Source organism: Vipera berus, assembly GCF_964194415.1.
Source record: "Vipera berus genome assembly, chromosome: 1".
In the NCBI taxonomy this organism is placed as follows: domain Eukaryota; kingdom Metazoa; phylum Chordata; class Lepidosauria; order Squamata; family Viperidae; genus Vipera; species Vipera berus.
The window spans coordinates 335,322,399-335,339,378 of NC_138202.1; the positions used below are offsets into that span (position 1 = coordinate 335,322,399).

The 16,980-nt window shown below is 41.1% G+C and overlaps 1 protein-coding gene across 8 annotated transcripts in view; it reads right to left on the reverse strand.

Moving 5' to 3' along the window:
• Nucleotides 1-16,980, reverse strand: part of PTK2B (protein tyrosine kinase 2 beta) — a 117,856-nt gene that overhangs the window by 63,999 nt on the left and 36,877 nt on the right. For 7 of the 8 annotated variants that reach the window (XM_081318162.1, XM_081318160.1, XM_081318161.1 and 4 more), the window contains exon 2: nucleotides 1,425-1,587. The exons of the other annotated variant lie outside the window; for it this stretch is intronic. The gene's annotated coding sequence lies outside the window, so the exon portion shown is untranslated. The remainder of the gene's footprint in view (nucleotides 1-1,424; nucleotides 1,588-16,980) is intronic. 8 annotated transcript variants of the gene reach the window in all.

Genomic DNA, 16,980 nt, shown 5'->3' on the forward strand with positions numbered 1-16,980 from the left:
TTCCCTTTTCACTCTTTAAAATGTTTGCAGCTTCCTGGGGAAGGAAAGAGACAACAAACGCAGCTGTCTTGTGAAGAACTTCTCGACCTTTCAGGGCCCTTTAGGAGATGGAGAAGAACTTGAAAGGATAAAGATCTCCCATTACCCTTCTCCATGTCTCAGCTGGGTAAAAACACATGTCAGGCTGAAATCTGGTTTAGTGGAGCATCCCACCCATTTTCTTTGGAGGGCAATTACTATTACAATTTTAATCTTAGTGGAATCAAGATTTGCTGGGCTGGGCTGAGCCAATTCAGAGAGCTCAGCTTAATTTTCCCAACATCCAAACCCTAAAGTACGCTCAGTACACCAAGATCACCTGCCATAGCAACCACAAAGGAACCTTACAGAACAAATAAAAATATTCAAATGCAATTTGATAAATCTAGTCTAGCACTGTCTATGGCTCAAGGTTCAGATAGGGAGCCTCAGTGGACTTTGAGAAGTCTCTTTTTCTGAATATCATGACTTTTTTTGCCATTGCCGGCAATGGCGTGGGCACGGTTTCGCTATGATGCATCTGGCACGTGGGCTGGCAGTTTGACACCCCTGCTTTAAATGATACACTCTTTATGCTTTAAACAGGGATTTATCACTAAATCTTGGTCCTTCTCCTTTGACATTGCCATCTCCCTCCTTGAAAGGAAACTACAGCACCCATTAAACTTAGTAGTGTGTCATTTGGTTGCAGACTTATACATTTTGTATATCCTAAACATACAAGGCAGAACAGAACAGAACAGAACAGAAAGGATTAACAGAGTTGGAAGGGACCTTGGAGGTCTTCTACTCCAACCCCCTGCTTAGGCAGGAAAACCTATACCATTTCAGACAAATGGGTGTCCACTCTCTTCTTAAAAAGGGGTTACCTGTGGCACATAGATTTCCTGCAGCCCTCCAGCATTCTAATTTGGCAAAATGATTGACAAGTAAGCCATCAAACTTGCGATGGTTTTTGGAAGGAGAAGATTAAGGGAGAAGAATCAGACTCCTTATACTTCTGTTGCCATTAAGCTCTTTTAAACAAAGGCCCAAAGCAAATAAAACTGGCCCTGCATTCCAATTGGGGAATTCTGGGAATTGAGGTTCACAGATCTTAAAAGTGGCTGAAGCTGAGAAATGCTGCTGTACAAGGTAAAAAACAGAACTGCTGATCTTGATTTTTGGAAGTTGACCTGTCCTGCTAGAAGGGAAGCAGAAGGCAACTGCCCACTGTGATATGTACTTCAAAGAATTTTACCATACAGTTTTCACTGCAAAACAATAGGGGAAAATACACGATGAAGTATAGAATAGGAAGATATGGCTTTGAAAAACATATGACCTTGAAAAAAAATGTTAAAAACATATATGGGAAAATTGTATATAAAATATATAATACAAGCCTGTGTGGGATTAATCACGGTCAGAATCTGGGTGGGAAGGAAATGTGATGTTCTCCAGTCAAAGTTCTACAAGCCAGCTGAAAGTGTCAGCACAAATTTTGACCTCTTCACATGTGGTCTGACTCCACATTCAGGTTGATGCCTGTTGCAGCTATAAAGGTTCCTACAGTAAGAAAGAAAAATGCTTCAGGGTTGTGGAGGTTCAGTTTATCAGCAGCAAGTTCCATCCTGCTGGAATCTAGAACAGTGTTTGCTATGCTTTTTCTTTATTTTTTCTTTCATTTAATATTGGTGTTTTGTGAAAAGCCACTTTTGGCTTCCCTGCCTTGTGGCTGCGTCATTTTCTGCTATGACTGAATACTTAGTGCAAAAATTAGAGAGAGGGAGCAAAAAAGACACAACCTTCTTATTTGACAGTAAGCCAAATCCTGAATTGCTAAGAGCAGACTTGCTGTGTTAATGGGCCTGCTGAAGAACTGGCTGACCTAATCCACTCTACATCTTCTCTCTAGAGAGCAAGCTTAAGAATGCATGTGCATACGATAACAGAGCAAAACCTATCCTGGTTTTCCTTTGTAGCTAGGCTGTCATTGGCCATCTGATGACATGTGAATAAGCTGTACTAGATCAGGCCAAAGCTCCATTTAATCTAACAGAGACCAGACCAGAATGGCTACCGTCTTTAAGCTGAAAATAGAACATTCTAACTCTATGCTGCCATTTGATAATTGTCAAAAAAAAAATAATTGTGCAAACTAAAAATAGTAATCAATCAGTCCTTTGAGGTAGGCCTGATCAGAAACTACACCGCAAGGACAACTGGAACTCTATTCTATTATTGTGAAGCAGTGATTCTCAACCTTGACAACTTTCAGTGAAATGTGGACTTCAATTCCCAGAATTCCATGCTTGCTGGGGAATTCTGGGAATTGAAGTCCACACATCTGAAAGTTGCCACAGTTGAGAAACATTTTGTAGGGTATAAGAACAGAACCTGGAAAGTCTGCCAGTGATTTCCTCTGCCCCTTCTTCATACCATTCGGAATTAAGGCAGGGCTCTTTGGAGTCTCTTTCTCATGCTTCCATCTCTCACAGAGCCGAGTTCTTATTTACTGTCTCATTTATTTACTAGTGGCTTGTGAATTCTTTCCCCTTCCCTTTCCTCCACATAGTCCTATTAAGCAGGTGTCTCTGTAGTGAAGTACAGCTGTGTGACTATCAGTGGAACACCATGAAAAAAATACAATGCCCCCAAAATAGCATTAGCAGTCACCTCAGCAGGCAAACTCACAGAACTGCAATGCTGACAGAAGCTGGGAAGGAGGCATCTGAGGCCTAAAGATCCCATGATTTTATTTTAATTAATTAATTAATTTAATAGATTTATACAGTAGCCATCCATCTCCGATAAATGACACTGGGCAGTTTACAACATCTCCTTGAGGCAGATGGGTGGTTCAGAAATGTGTAAAATAAATAAAACATTAAAATGATAAAAACTACAGGTAGTCCTCGATTTATAACAGTTCATTTAATGACCAAAGTTACAAGGGCACTGAAAAGAGTGACTTATGACTGTTTTTCACACAACTATTGTGGCATCCCCATGGTCATGTGATCAGAATTCAGACGCTTGGCAACTGGCTCATATCTGTGACGGTTGCAGTGTGTCCTGAGGTCATGTGATCACCTTTTGCGACCTTCTGACAAGCAAGTCAATAGGGAAGCCAGATTCACTTAACAACTGTGCTACTAACTTAACAGCTGCAGTGATTCACTTAACATCTGTGGCAAGAAAGGTCGTATAATGGGGCAAAATTCACTTAACAACTGCCTCATTTAGCAACAGAAATTTGGGGTGCAATTATGGTCTTCAGTGGAGGACTACCTATGTATAAAAACTTATAGTAGCCCAGAATCATAACCACAGTGATCAGCATAATCAAGAGATGAGCTTCCTCGTGAATCTGGAGCTCCAGACTCAAGCCCAGAAACCCATCTTTAGGGTTTATGGAAGGCCAACAGGGATGAGGCAGATCTGATCTCTTGAGGAATGATGTTCCAAAGGGCAGGTGCCACAATTGAAAAGACTCTTCTCCTAGGCCCCACCAGCCAGTGTTCTTTGGTGGATGGGGCCCAGAGCATGAACCTCTTGTCTGACTGGATATAATGTGTAAAAAACTGGAGAGAGACAGCCCCATAAGTAACCTGGCCCCAACCCATGAAGGGCTTTAAAGATGACTACCAGCATCTTGAATTTCATCCAGAAGCACAATAGTAGCCAATGCAGCTCACAGAGCTGTGATGTCACATGTGCAAAAATATGCATTGTTGATGCCCTATGTGGCTATATTCTGCGACAGTGGCAGCTTCCAAATACTCTTCAAGGGCAGCCCCATGTAGAGTGCATTGCGCAGTCCAATCCGGAGGTCATTAGGGTATGAGTGACTGTGAGTTGGGTATCTCAATCCAGGAACGGACACAACTGAAATACAATCCAAAATTATGCAAAGGCTGTCCTAGCCACAGCTACTTTCTGCTCCGTGAGCAGAAATCATGAGTCCATCACACTATGAGCCATCTAAACTGCTGTGCCTCCCAAGAGCAAGCTGTGTTAAAGCATAAAATACCAAAAGAATTCCAAGGTTCACAAAGACTGATCCTGTAATACCAATTTTTCAGCTTTTATAAAAGCCCCTGATTCTAGTTTTAAAAAACACGGTATGTACATCTATTCAGCTGAATAGATACCGTACTTGATTATAAATACCAATACTAATTTCTTTTCAAAAGCATGGGCAAAGGGACAAGACTGAAAGTTATTTTATAGATGTATAAAAGTACATGATTGGAACAAAAGTAAAAAGATACTTATGTTTAATATGCAAATGTGAACTAAACTAGGAGTGACTAAGAAATGGTCTTGGTACGTAATTTATAAAAACAGTGATCCAGTGTCATGGGAAAAGGATTCCTTCCATCCATCCATCCATCCATTCATCCATTTAGCCCTGTGGTGGCGAACCTATGGCACGCGTGCCACAGGTGGCATGCAGTGCCTTCTCTGTGGGCACACGCACCGTCGCCCCAGTCCTAGGCCTTCAGCTGGGTTTTATAAAAACTTTTCGCTTAAAAAAAAGGTTCAATCAATCAATCAATCAATCAATTTCAACTTCTCAGGAAAAAAAAAGATCTCGCAAAGTTGGAATTGATTGATTGAACTTTTTAGTCCCACCCAGTCTGCCGTTACCACTGCAGCTATGCCCACCCAATGGGCCATGCCCATCCAATTGGCCATACCCACCCAGTGGGCCACGCCTACCCAGCACCCGATGATACATAAGAGCATTTTGAGTTGCAGTTTGGGCACTCGGTCTCTAAAAGTTTCTCCATCACTGATCTAGCCAATTGACAGATCCTTTAGAAAAGCAACAATGTCTTGTAAAATGGGGGATGCCCTTGAGGGGTTATCTTAAGGCAGCCTGGGAGGTGACCTGTAGTTGGGTCAATGCAGTGATGTCAACCTTTCTGAGAAAGGTTATATTCCCTCCAGCCTGGAAGGAGGTGATGGCATGCCCTCTTCTCAAGAGGCTATTGCTGGACCCAATTCCTCTGGTCAGTTATCATCCAATCTCCAATCTCTTTCTTAGGAAGTTGGTGAGAAGGTGATTGGACAGCTGTTCAGAGGCTCCTGGAGGAAACTAATTATCTGAACCTATTTCAGGCTGAAGATAGCATTGGTTGTGCATGTTGATGATTTTTGGTGGGAGCCAGGATGGGGATGGTGCATCCACTTTAGTTCTGCTTGATCTCTCAGTGACTTTTGACACTATCAATCATGGTATTTTTCTAGAACAATTACAAAGTTTATATATAATAGCTCTTCTTTCTTTACAGTTAATCCAGTCAATTGCTGGTGGTGGTGGTGGTCGTGGAAGAGATTAAATCTGGAGATTCTCAGGATGTGCCTCAGAACTTGATGTTTTCGCCTACATTGCACTAACTGCAATACAAGTTACTTCGGAGTCAAATTGCATCAGCACACTGATGATACCCAACAGTATATCCTGGCCACACTGATCCTGTTCAGGCACTGTGCCAGTGCCTGAAGTCTGCGTATATCTGTATGGGAAGGAGCAGATTCAGGCCTAATCCTGCCCAAACTAAGTGACTGTGGATATTTGACTTCCCTGATTCTAAGGACTTTCCATCTTTAGTCTTGGGTGGGGTTGTACTTCCACCTTCAAGGCTGCTGCATAATCTGGGAGTCTTCTTGGACTTACAGCTCCTACTCAAAGAATAGGTGGCAGCTGTGGACTTTGTACAGATTCAGGGGTGTTAAACTGCCGGCCCACGGGCCGATTTCATCATACTGAAGCTGTGCCCACCCCATTACCGGCAATGCAAAAAAAGTCACGGTATGTCGCGACACATCAGGTGACATGGCGAGTTTGACACCCGTGATCTAGTGTGTCAGTTGCCCCCGTTCCTGGATTGGGAGGCCTTTCAAACACTCACTCGTGAATCAATCATCTCATGAATGAATTCCTGCAATTCATGCTGCAGTTGCCTTCTGGGTATAATTCAAGGTGCTGGTGGTTACCTTTAAAGTCCTTCATGTCATAGGCCTGGGTACCTGAAGGACCATCTATCTTCTACTACTTTTGCTGAGCCAATAACATTGAGTACATTGGATGCAACCCAGGTCCCTTCAACAAAACAGCAGCATCTATCAGGACTCAGGAACATGTCTTCAAGAGCATCTATCCTCTTGAAAGCATCCCCTAATTACCCATACAGCTTCCACCCTGATGACATTCAAAAAGTCATTAAAAACCTCTTTGGTCTGGTGGCAGAGTGGTGGAATGAGCTCCAGGAGGCAATTTTATTGTTATTTAAAATTTGTCTTCTTGGTGTTTACTTTTTCATTTTTTTAATCGTTCCTACTTTTTTAATGCAAGCATCATACTGAACTGGGCAGACACTGAATGAATGAATGAATGAATGAATTCCCCACCATTCAGTCAGAACTGAAGAGGCTTCTTGGATGAGAAGCAAAATGTTTTCAAGGAAAAAACCTCCAAATGTACTTTCCCTATGGATGCTACTCTGCTCTGAAAACCCTTGAGGTACAGAATGGTCCAAACCTCCTGGCACTGAAGAGTTGCCAAGTTGGAGAAACAGTGGTTTATGACACATCCTATATTAATTGTTTAGTTAGTTTTGTATCATAAGTTGCCTTGAGTCCTAGGAAACAGATACTACATAAACTTTTGCAGAAGTAATGCTGTCTCTACTAGCTAACAGAGACCACTGACTTCTTGGGTGCTTGTAATTTCAGACTGATTAAATGCCATCAAGTCACTGTTGACTCTTAGCAATCACAAGGAGGGATTCTTTCCCGGTTGATACTTTCCAAATACTATATATTTATTAGCTTCTTATCTCATCATTAGGAGTTCAAGGTGGTCTACAAAGCATTGCCTTCTCCCATTATTTTAGTTTTATTTATTTGTATTTCATGTTTAGGAGTTTGAGGTGGTCTATAAAGCATTGCCTTCTCCAATTTTATTTATTTATTTATTCTTTGCAGAGTGAGATGGTTGGCAGGTTAATTAAATAATTAAATAAATACTGCCTTCTAGGTTTTTTTTTTCTGTTATCTTCCCAATCTAGACTACAGCTTTGATTTTTCCTGGAAGATTCCAATCTATAATCAGGATTCACCCTGCTTAGCTTTTTAGTTCTCTTGAGCTTAACTTTTTGATTTCCACATCACTTTCGGCATCATTTAATTATGTACACTGTCTGGCTCCCAGCAACTCTGGGCAGTTTACAAGTAAAACACCATCCTTACCATAGAAAAAGCCATGCTTCCGGTGTCCTGATACTACTTTAATCGAAGGAACCTGGAATGCACCAATCACGCAGATCAAACTGGCAGAATGACACTATGGGAAACGGGTAGTCTCTCTCTAGGTAATAAACTATAAACAGAATGAGCAGGTTTGTCCTTCCTCCTCCTTTCATTTTTCTTACTTGACTGTAACACTTGGAATTTGTCCTTGTTGAAATGCATCTGACTGCATTCTGCTCATTTTTTCCAAGCTTGTCAACATCCGCTAGAATCTTGAAGCTGTTCTTTAAGATGCTTGCTATCCCTTCATCATTATGTCATCTACAAATGTGATAATTGTATTTTCCCATCGCTTATCCATCATTTCTAAAAAGAAATTAAACAGCTCAGGAGCTAGAACAAAGCCTTGCAATATACCACTTGACATTTGATGGGTAGTTGCTTACAGATAGTTGTGGGTTACAATTATTCAGTTATATATCCTATTTACGTTTTGCCCTCTCCCATGCAAGAATCTCATGGGAGATTTGAAGTTAAGGTACATCTCATGCACCATGTCCCATTGTCTGACAAACTGATAACGTTAGCAAAAACAGGAGTCTGGGTGGTTTGGTATGATTTATTCTTGATGAACTCATGCATCCTCTGCTGAGCAATATATTTCTGTCCTCAAATACTAACTGAATAACAACTTAATAATCTGTTCCAGAGCTTTGCCTAGTATCAATATCGAGCTGACCCATCTGTAATTACCCAGGTCTTTGTTTCTTCCTTTTTGAAGATATATATAACATTTCTCTCTCTCTCTCTCTCTCTCTCTCTACTAGCACCCCTTGCCTATGATTTCTCAAAGATCACAGGAGTTTGGACCAGATGACATTCACAAGGGTCTTCAAGCTGCCCCATGCAAGTGAAGCTTGTCTATTTAGTTTTCAGCGCTAAATCTTTTAGGGGTTGAATGAGACTGCAACCCACAACATATACAAAACACTTAGTAAGAAAAAAATATCCAAGGAAAAATCACAGAATTATATTTCTGCAAGGGCCCTTAGAGGTAATCTAGTTTAACTTGCTGCTTAGAACAAGATCCACTATTGCATTTCTAGGCAATGACTATCCAGACACTGAGGACTTTCAGAGATGAAGAATTCTTCTTAACTCAATTATAAATAGATGGCTAAAGGTCTGAGACTCAGTTGCCAGCACAACTGGAATGACAGAATCAAAAAGCTGGAAGGGACCTTGGAGATCTTCTAGACAAACCCCTCTGCCCAGGGAAGGAATCTTCAGACAATCCCAGACAAACTGCTGTCCAAACTTTGAAAATTTTCAGTAATGGAGCAACCACAAATTAAGAAGGCAAAAATTGTGTTGCCGATTAATAACTCTCATGGACTTTTCTATAAAGCTTCTATCCATTTGCATTTTGCTCTAACCTTAAGCACAAGGGGGACTAAATCACTTCCTCTTCCCTGTGACAGCCTTCAAATATTAGGATACTTTTCTCACATCTCCTCTTTAGACCATACATGCCCATTGGATTTGGCCTCCACATCCCTCACCCTCTTTCTCGCTCTTCTCAACCCTCTTTCCCATTCCTCAGCATTCTTCACTTACTGTGGAAACTAAAACACAGTATTCCAGATATGGTCTTGCCAGTGGAGCATAGAGAAGAATTATCCCTTCCCATGATCTCAGTATTAACACTGGTTAAAGAATAGGCCTTGCTGCTTGAAGAATCCTTCATCTGGCTGAGCCTTGTTGGAAGGTCATTGGCAGGCAGACCAAGTATTTTGCTCTACCTTTTTGCACCCTACCATTCTGGCCAAAGGGCAGATACTGCAGGTATAGTTGAGCCAACAATCAAACTGAATTAAATGCCAAAAGATATTTTGTTCATTGAAATGAAGCAGGAGAGAGGAAATGCAGAGCAGCGCAAATATGTGGTTGCTTTGCACCTCCATGTCCAATGCCTGGGGTTTTACCTTCCTCTGCATCATGGTACAGCCAAACTGTTTACAATCCCCATAAAAACAGATTCATGTGCACAGACAAACTAGGTGGCTTACATAGAGAAGGCCTGAGGTTCAATATGTGGTTAAAAATGCATTTGGAGATAAAGGGCGCTGTCAGATGGCAGAAACTCCCATGCTAGTCAAGGCTGAGCTAAATGACCCAAGAAGCTGGGCAAGAGGCAGAGTGCTTATTTACAGGGAACAAGCACTAAGAGCCTTTTCACATGCTGGACGTTCTCAAGCAGGGTGGATATTATTAATCACGCTTCACCATATTACTGGTTTTTGATGCCAGGGAATGGCATCATGTCACCACCTCCATCCCACATAGAGTTGACACTGCTAGCAAGCAAGATGAGGAGCAATTGGTTTCCCTGGGAGACTCCTCAAATGGCCCTGATGAGTGAATGAAAGACTTAAGCCCGTGGGACGGATGCAGTGGTTAAGCCAGCAAAACACAGCACAGGGTATTGTGGCTTTTGTGTGGCTCTCTCCTACCTGCTAAAGAACAGCAGCTGCAGGTGACCCTGGCTGGAATCATCCCCAGATTTAATAATAATAATAATAATAATAATAATAATAATAATAATAATAATAATAATAATAATAATAATAATAATAAAGTTGGAGGGGACCTTGGAGGTCATCTAGTCCAACCCCCTGCTCACGCAGGAAACCCTATACCAGTGATGGCGAACCTTTTAGAGACTGAGTGCCCAAACTGCAACCCAAAACTCACTTATGTATCATCGGGTGCTGGGTGGGCATGGCCCTTTGGGTGGGCGTGGCTGCAGTGGTAATGACAGACTGGGTGGGACTAAAAAGTTCAATCAATCAATTCCAACTTTGTGAGATCTTTTTTTCCCCTGCGAGAAGTTGAAATTGATTGATTGATTGATTGAACCTTTTTTTTCCTTGCACATGGCAGCGGAGGCCTAAAGCGAAAAGGTTTTATAAAACTCAGCTGAAGGCCTAAGACTGGGGTAACGGCACACATGCCCACAGAGAGGGCTCTGCGTGCCACCTTTGGCACCCGTGCCATAGGTTCGCCACCACGGCCCTATACCATTTCAGACAAATGGCTGGCCAGTCTCTTCTTAAAAACTTCCAGTGTTGGAGCATTCACAGCTACTGGAGGCAGGTTGTTCCACTGGTTAATTGTTCTAACTGTCAAGAAGTTTTTCCTTAGTTCTAGGTTGCTTCTCTCCTTAATTAGTTTCCATCCATTGCTTCTTGTCCTGCTTTGGAGAATAGCTTGACTCCCTCTTCTTTGTGGCAGCCCCAGAGATATTGGAACACACTGCTATCATGTCCCCCCTTGTCCTTCTCTTCATTAAACTAGACATACCCAATTCCAGCAGCCGTTCCTTATATGTTTTAATCTCCTGTCCCCTAATCATCTTTGTTGCTCTTCTCTGTACTCTTTCTAGAGTCTCAACATCTTTTTTACATCGTGGTGGCCAAAACTGGATGCAGTATTCCAAGTGTGGCCTTACCAAGGCATTGTAAAGTAGTATTAATACTTCACATGATCTTGATTCTGTTCCTCTGTTAATGCAGCCTAGCACTGTGTTGGCTTTTTTGGCAGCTGCAGCACACTGCTGGCTCATATTTAAGTGAGGACTCCGAGATCCCTCTCACAGTTACTACTATTGAGCAAGGTAACCCCTATACTATACCTGTACATTTGGTTTTTCTTGCCTGAATTAAAATCATCGCACATTCTGCAGAGTCCCAAGAACAATCAAGGAATGATTTGGCTGGCTGTGGATGAGATCTCCCATTTTTGGCATCAAAAGACCATCAATTTCTACAGTTGCATTTGCTCTGGAGCCATTTCTACCTGCATCACCTGCTCAGCAAGCAAGGCTACCTTCATATACTCAAGGACAGTTGGTTCACAATTGCTATTCTCTAGTCCTTATATTGTGGAATATCTTCTGCACATTCCACAGATGGATTAATCACTCTTTGAGGAGCAATCAAATATCCAATGAGATTTTGTGAATCTCAGGTCAGGAAAGATGAAAGGGGATTATTTATTGTTTCTCTGTTTATTTAAACTAGTTAAATCTTTCCATCCAATAGAAAATAGTCCAAGATGATGAAGATTACAATAAGACTGCAATAAATGTTGAGAAAAACAAATAAAACAGCAGATTTAAGAACAAATAATAAAGCACTGACTCATAACTCATAAGTGAGTTATGGCAATATTTTAAATTGTAATTACCATCCTACCAGGTACCATAGACTTTGGAGGGGAAAGATGAGTTTAATCTTATTTTATGCAGCAGGAAGTCCCACAGATTCAGTGCAGTAATTTATAGGTTAATTTATAAGAGCCTGGCAACCTAAACCACCCAAGGAGCTGGAAGTAAGGCCAAATGCTCCTTCAGAAACTTGAACGGGGAAAAAGTATTATTTGTGCGGGTATGGTGACAGTGGTGATAGAAAACAAACTTTTTACCTTTTCCATTTTAGTAATCAGCTGAGCACCTCCGACCTTTTAAAGAGTCTCTTCTACTGTCCTTAATTGACATGATGTATTGCTTAGGGTGGGGGATCTCTAAGCAAGAGGCAACCCTGGTGTTAATTACATGTTGTCCTGTCTGCTCGGCTGCAGAATACTGAAAAATCTTGATTGCTCAGCAGTGTAACTGAATGTTGGGCTTCATTTTGTCTCTCAACATTGGATCTGGGTGTGATAGTGCAGTGTTTTTCAAACTTGACAATGTTAAGATATGTGGACTTCAACTCCCAGAATTCCAGGGATTCTGGCTGGGGAATTGGCTGGCTGGGGAATTCTGGGAGTTGAAGTCCACATCCCTTAAAGTTGTCAAGTTCAAAACACACACACACACACACACACACACACACACACACACCAGGGTAGTGTAGGCTATTTCTTCTAAAACAGGTGTCAAACTCACTGTGTCATGTGACATGTCGCAATGTATCATGACTTTTTTCCTATTGGCGGAGCTGGGGTTGGGGCGGCTTCCATATGATGCATCTGGCCTGTGGGCTGGCAGTTTGACACCCCTGTTCTAAAACATCTGCTTAACATCTCCTCAAAAGACTGGAGGTCCCAATAGATCAACTACTACAGTAAAGTGTGGGAAAACCTGAATTTTCTTTTATCTTAAATCATTGCTCTCTCGTGTTATGTGGCCAGTAGGGCCAAAGTAGGCCAGATTGGAGGAGGCAATATCAGACAGATTCATGAAGGATGAGGAGAGTATCAGTGCTCTTAAATGGCATTTTCTATTACAGCAACAATTGCTCAGAGCTGCACAATCTATGGCCAAAATCCAGTGCTTTCGAAAGATTTCTCCCTGAATACCCCACATTCCTCCTGCCAATAGCAGCTGATAACTAATCCTTCATGAGCTCCCAACTTTTTCATTTTCTCTTCCCTTCCCTTTGCTTCTCTGTAGCATATTTTCTGACTGTGACTTTGGGATAGCTCAATTTTCCTTAATTGTAGGGAAATTACTGTGGGGAAGAGATAGACTTCTCTCCACTGAAAATTTCCAGGTTGAGGTTAGAGAACCACCCGCCAGGTATACTTTAACTGAGCAGAGAATTGGACTTGATGACCTAAATCAGAGGTCCCTAACATTTTGGACGCCTGGGACCAGTTCTGTGGAGAGAGTTTTTTCTGGGGACCGGAGGGTGCATGGTTTTGTGTGCTGCCTGCATCCTGTGGATGGGGCTTTGCTTGTTTGTGTGGACTGGTTGCTGGCATGCTGCAGCCCAGTACTGGTCCATAGACCAGGGGTTGGGGACCCCTGACCTAAATGGTCCTTCTCAATGTCTTCTACTGTAATAGTCAGTTCTAGATTACAAGAATTATCCCTAAGAAGGGAATATCCATAGAAATAGTACATGAGAGCGTCTACTTGTGAACAAAAGGCACTTTAGTCTGGATCAAAATCTATGTCCAGATGCAAGGAGATCACAGGCAAAATCTTCCAAAGTGGTCAGGGTAGCTTAAGATCTTGCTTTTGGTTGACCAGGTGAACTATTGACTGGTCCTTTTGTAAGGCTGTGATGCAGAACAAATCCAATTTGTTTCTTGGCCCACTCAGCAATTTCATTGATGTATTTAGAACTACTTGAAATTTTCTGGACATTTTTGAAGGGACAGCAAGCATTGCACTAATCATCTCTTCCCTAACTTGTTACTCTAACCTTCCACTTGTATTGAACCATACTGTAATTCCAAGAACTAGTGAGGTGACTTCTTCATGCAGCAGTAAGATGATGGAGGACAAAGTCATTTGGACTTTGTGACCTACCATGCACTTTATGCTAGCCTGCTATCTTATGCTAGCCTATTGCCCTCATGCCCAATGGAGACTGTAGTTGCATTACCTGACCTTAAGTAAGCTTCTGTCATCACCTTAGCATAAAAAATGAAAAATATTTCCCCCCTACAGCTCTAAGACCTTCCCATCATCTTCCACGTAACATAGCCAAATGGGATTATTTAACCCATAATACCTCAGACTGCAAACAGCTGCAATAACTGGATGTGACTGAAGAATGAAAGCAACATGGGTTGCAATATGGATTGCAAAGCTTACTCAGCATGAAAGAAGAAAAAAGAAAGGAAATGCAGAGGCAAACTTCAAAGTGGGCAGTGGAAATCGTGCAAACATGCCCTAAAACGTATCTTGGCAATCAGTTGGAATTCCCTCCTCTGAGTTTGGAATTTTGAACATTTGCCATTTTGATTATTTGAATATTTCTGGAGCTGGAGACATCATTGTGCTGGAAATTCTTAACCCAGACTCATCTGTAGCCACAAATTCTGTAGGTTTCTGGGTGGGCTCCAAGACTATATAGAACAGATGTTACAATAAGATGTTACAAAAATATGTCCATAAAACATGTCTACACAACAGGAAACAACTATTGTCTATCTAGGCTTTCCCTAGTCTAGCAGAACTCTGATGTGTTGGGCTAAAGTACTCATCAATTACAATTGTTTCACAATGACATGAGTGATGAGTTTAATAAACCAGTATATCAGGAAAGAGAGAGGAAGGGAAGGCTGAGCTGTCTCCAACCTATTCAGCAGTGTTTCTCCACAACTTGAAAATGTGTGGAGTTTGATTCCCAGAATTCCCCAGCCATCAAGCAGCCATGATTACAGAACTGCTTATTCCAACTGGGGTTGACCCACCCAGCACGTATGTTGCCAAATGATGGGACTGGAGGCTCAATACAATACATGCTGTTTTTCACGAAAGGGACTTGCCCATGGAATTCCTTGTGTGCATGAACATCTCCCCTGAAGACATTACCTAGCCTGGTAACAAAATTTTCGGAAACCAACCCACAAGCTCAGAGAACGAACCTTCACCCTCATCGTACACCCGAGCTACAGATATTCACCACTATTGCATTCCTTGTGTGTGTCTGTTCTACTGGCTTTCTTAAGCTATTAAAAATAGAAGTACTTCAGAAAGCCTTTGGTATATGATATGTGAGTTGACCTTCTCTGTTATAGCAATGGGTAAGTTCAGGGTGTTTTTTATTATATTCTTATGTCTTGTTGTACAATTGATGTTTCATCATTTATATTGATAGATATTGTAAACTGCTAAGTGTGTCTTCAACTGAGACAGAAATAAATACAATCAATCCAGTTCCAGTTCATGGTTCTTTTGCCTGCATCTGTTCATATGGCCATTCCATCCTATTTCAGCAATAATCTGAATTACATTTATTTATTACATTTATATCCCAGTGCAATTCAAATCAACTCTTAATCATTTTCAACAGCCCACACTAAAATTCTCACTGAATTTATTATTTGTAAGTATATTTTTTTCTCTTTCTCCAAGTGTGCCTTAAATGTTTTTTATTTAAATATTTGTTTGCTTTAATACGTTGCTTGAGTCTAGAGAAGAGTGAAAATACCGGAAAGGGAGAAAGTCAGGAGATCTCTATATTCTGGCCTGCATGATAAGAGTGCAGATAAGAGTCAGCTTGTTTTGGAATGCTCAGAGATGAACTTCTCAGTCATCAAATCTCCAGGGACATAATTGAATGTGAGAAAAAAAACTATTCTCTCTCTCTCTCTCTCTCTCTCTCTCTCTCTCTCTCTCTCTCTCTCTCTCTCTCTCTCTCTCTCTCTCTCTCTCTCTCCCAGTGGGGCAATCTGATCAGCATGAAGAAAAGGGGATATCTGAGCTGTCTAATCCTTTGCTTTGAAATGCTAAAAAGAAGAGGCAGCCCCTTGTTCCTCCCCACCCCTCTCTCTTCAACACTTAACCATGGCTAGACTTTCTGCTGCCTCAAGCAAACGGTAATACCTCATTTATGCACAGCTCATTATATTCTTGCAGAGTTTTATGCTACAAGGTGAAGCAATGGGTCAGTGGCCTAGATAAACAGAGAAGGTGTCTATCAATGACCATTAGCCATGACTGATGGGTGGTTCAGAAATGAGAAAAAATAAATAAAATGACAGTAGAAAAAGAAACCACAATATCCCTGGCTACCTATTGATGAAAATACAAAAGGAAAGAGCTATTACTTCCATACTGTATTTATGGGTTTCTCCAAAAGCATGGCTAGCCATTACTTTATTAATTTATTGGATATATTATCCCACCTTCATTACATCATCATCATCATCATCATCATTATTATTATTATTATTATTATTATTATTATTATTATTATTATTATTATTATTATTATTATTAATTTTATTTGTATACTGCCCTTCTCCCGAAGGACTCAGGGCGGTGAACAGGGCAGTACATATTAAAAGACAAAATACAAAATTAAAAAAGATTAAACAAGATGCCCACGAATAAGTTAAAACACATTAAAAGTAGGTTAAAACACATTAATAAAACCCAACCCCATCCCATCAGGCCAGGCAGCAAATATACATAATACTCTTTCTTCCTCTTATTTTCCCCACAATAACAAACCTCTGAGGGGAATTGGGCTGAGAGAGAGAGACAGTGACTGGCCCAAAGTTACTCAGCTGGCTTTTATGCCTAAGCAGAACTAAAACCCATTGTATTAAAAATTTTTGTTCATATAACTTAAGAGCCTCAGTAGTGGCACCTTTAATGGTCCTATCATCTTAGGGTGAATTTAATGTGGTCTCACCATTTCTAGAAGAAGAGAAGTAAAATTGAGAACGGGAGACTAAAATTAAGAGATCAATTAAGTGGTCACAAGATTAAGCTATCAGTATCAACATGAAGGCTAATGCAACCTGATGCCCTCCAAGACCACTGCATTAGGATTTCCAGCCAATATGAGTTGTCCAAGCTGGTTGAAAATTAGGGAAATTCAATAATCTGGAAGCCACAAAATGTCACACAACTGAAGACATGTTACTTATTGTTTATGTCTTTTGTTATTGTTTTATAACTACCGTGGTTTCTCCTCCAAAGAGTCATGGGAAGTGTAGGTTAGCATTAGTTAGCATTAGTTTTCAAAACTATATCTTGGGGAAAGGGGGAGTTCCTTAAGGTAATTTGATGGCCCAACTGGATGTTCCTGAAGATGATCCCAATTTAGAGAGGACAAACAGTAGATTAATGTTGTGACCTTTCTCTTTGGGGGGAAAACCAGTGGTGGGATTCAGCCGGTTTGCACCAGTTCGGCAAAACCGGTAGCTAATTTTTTTGTTGCCCAGGCCCAG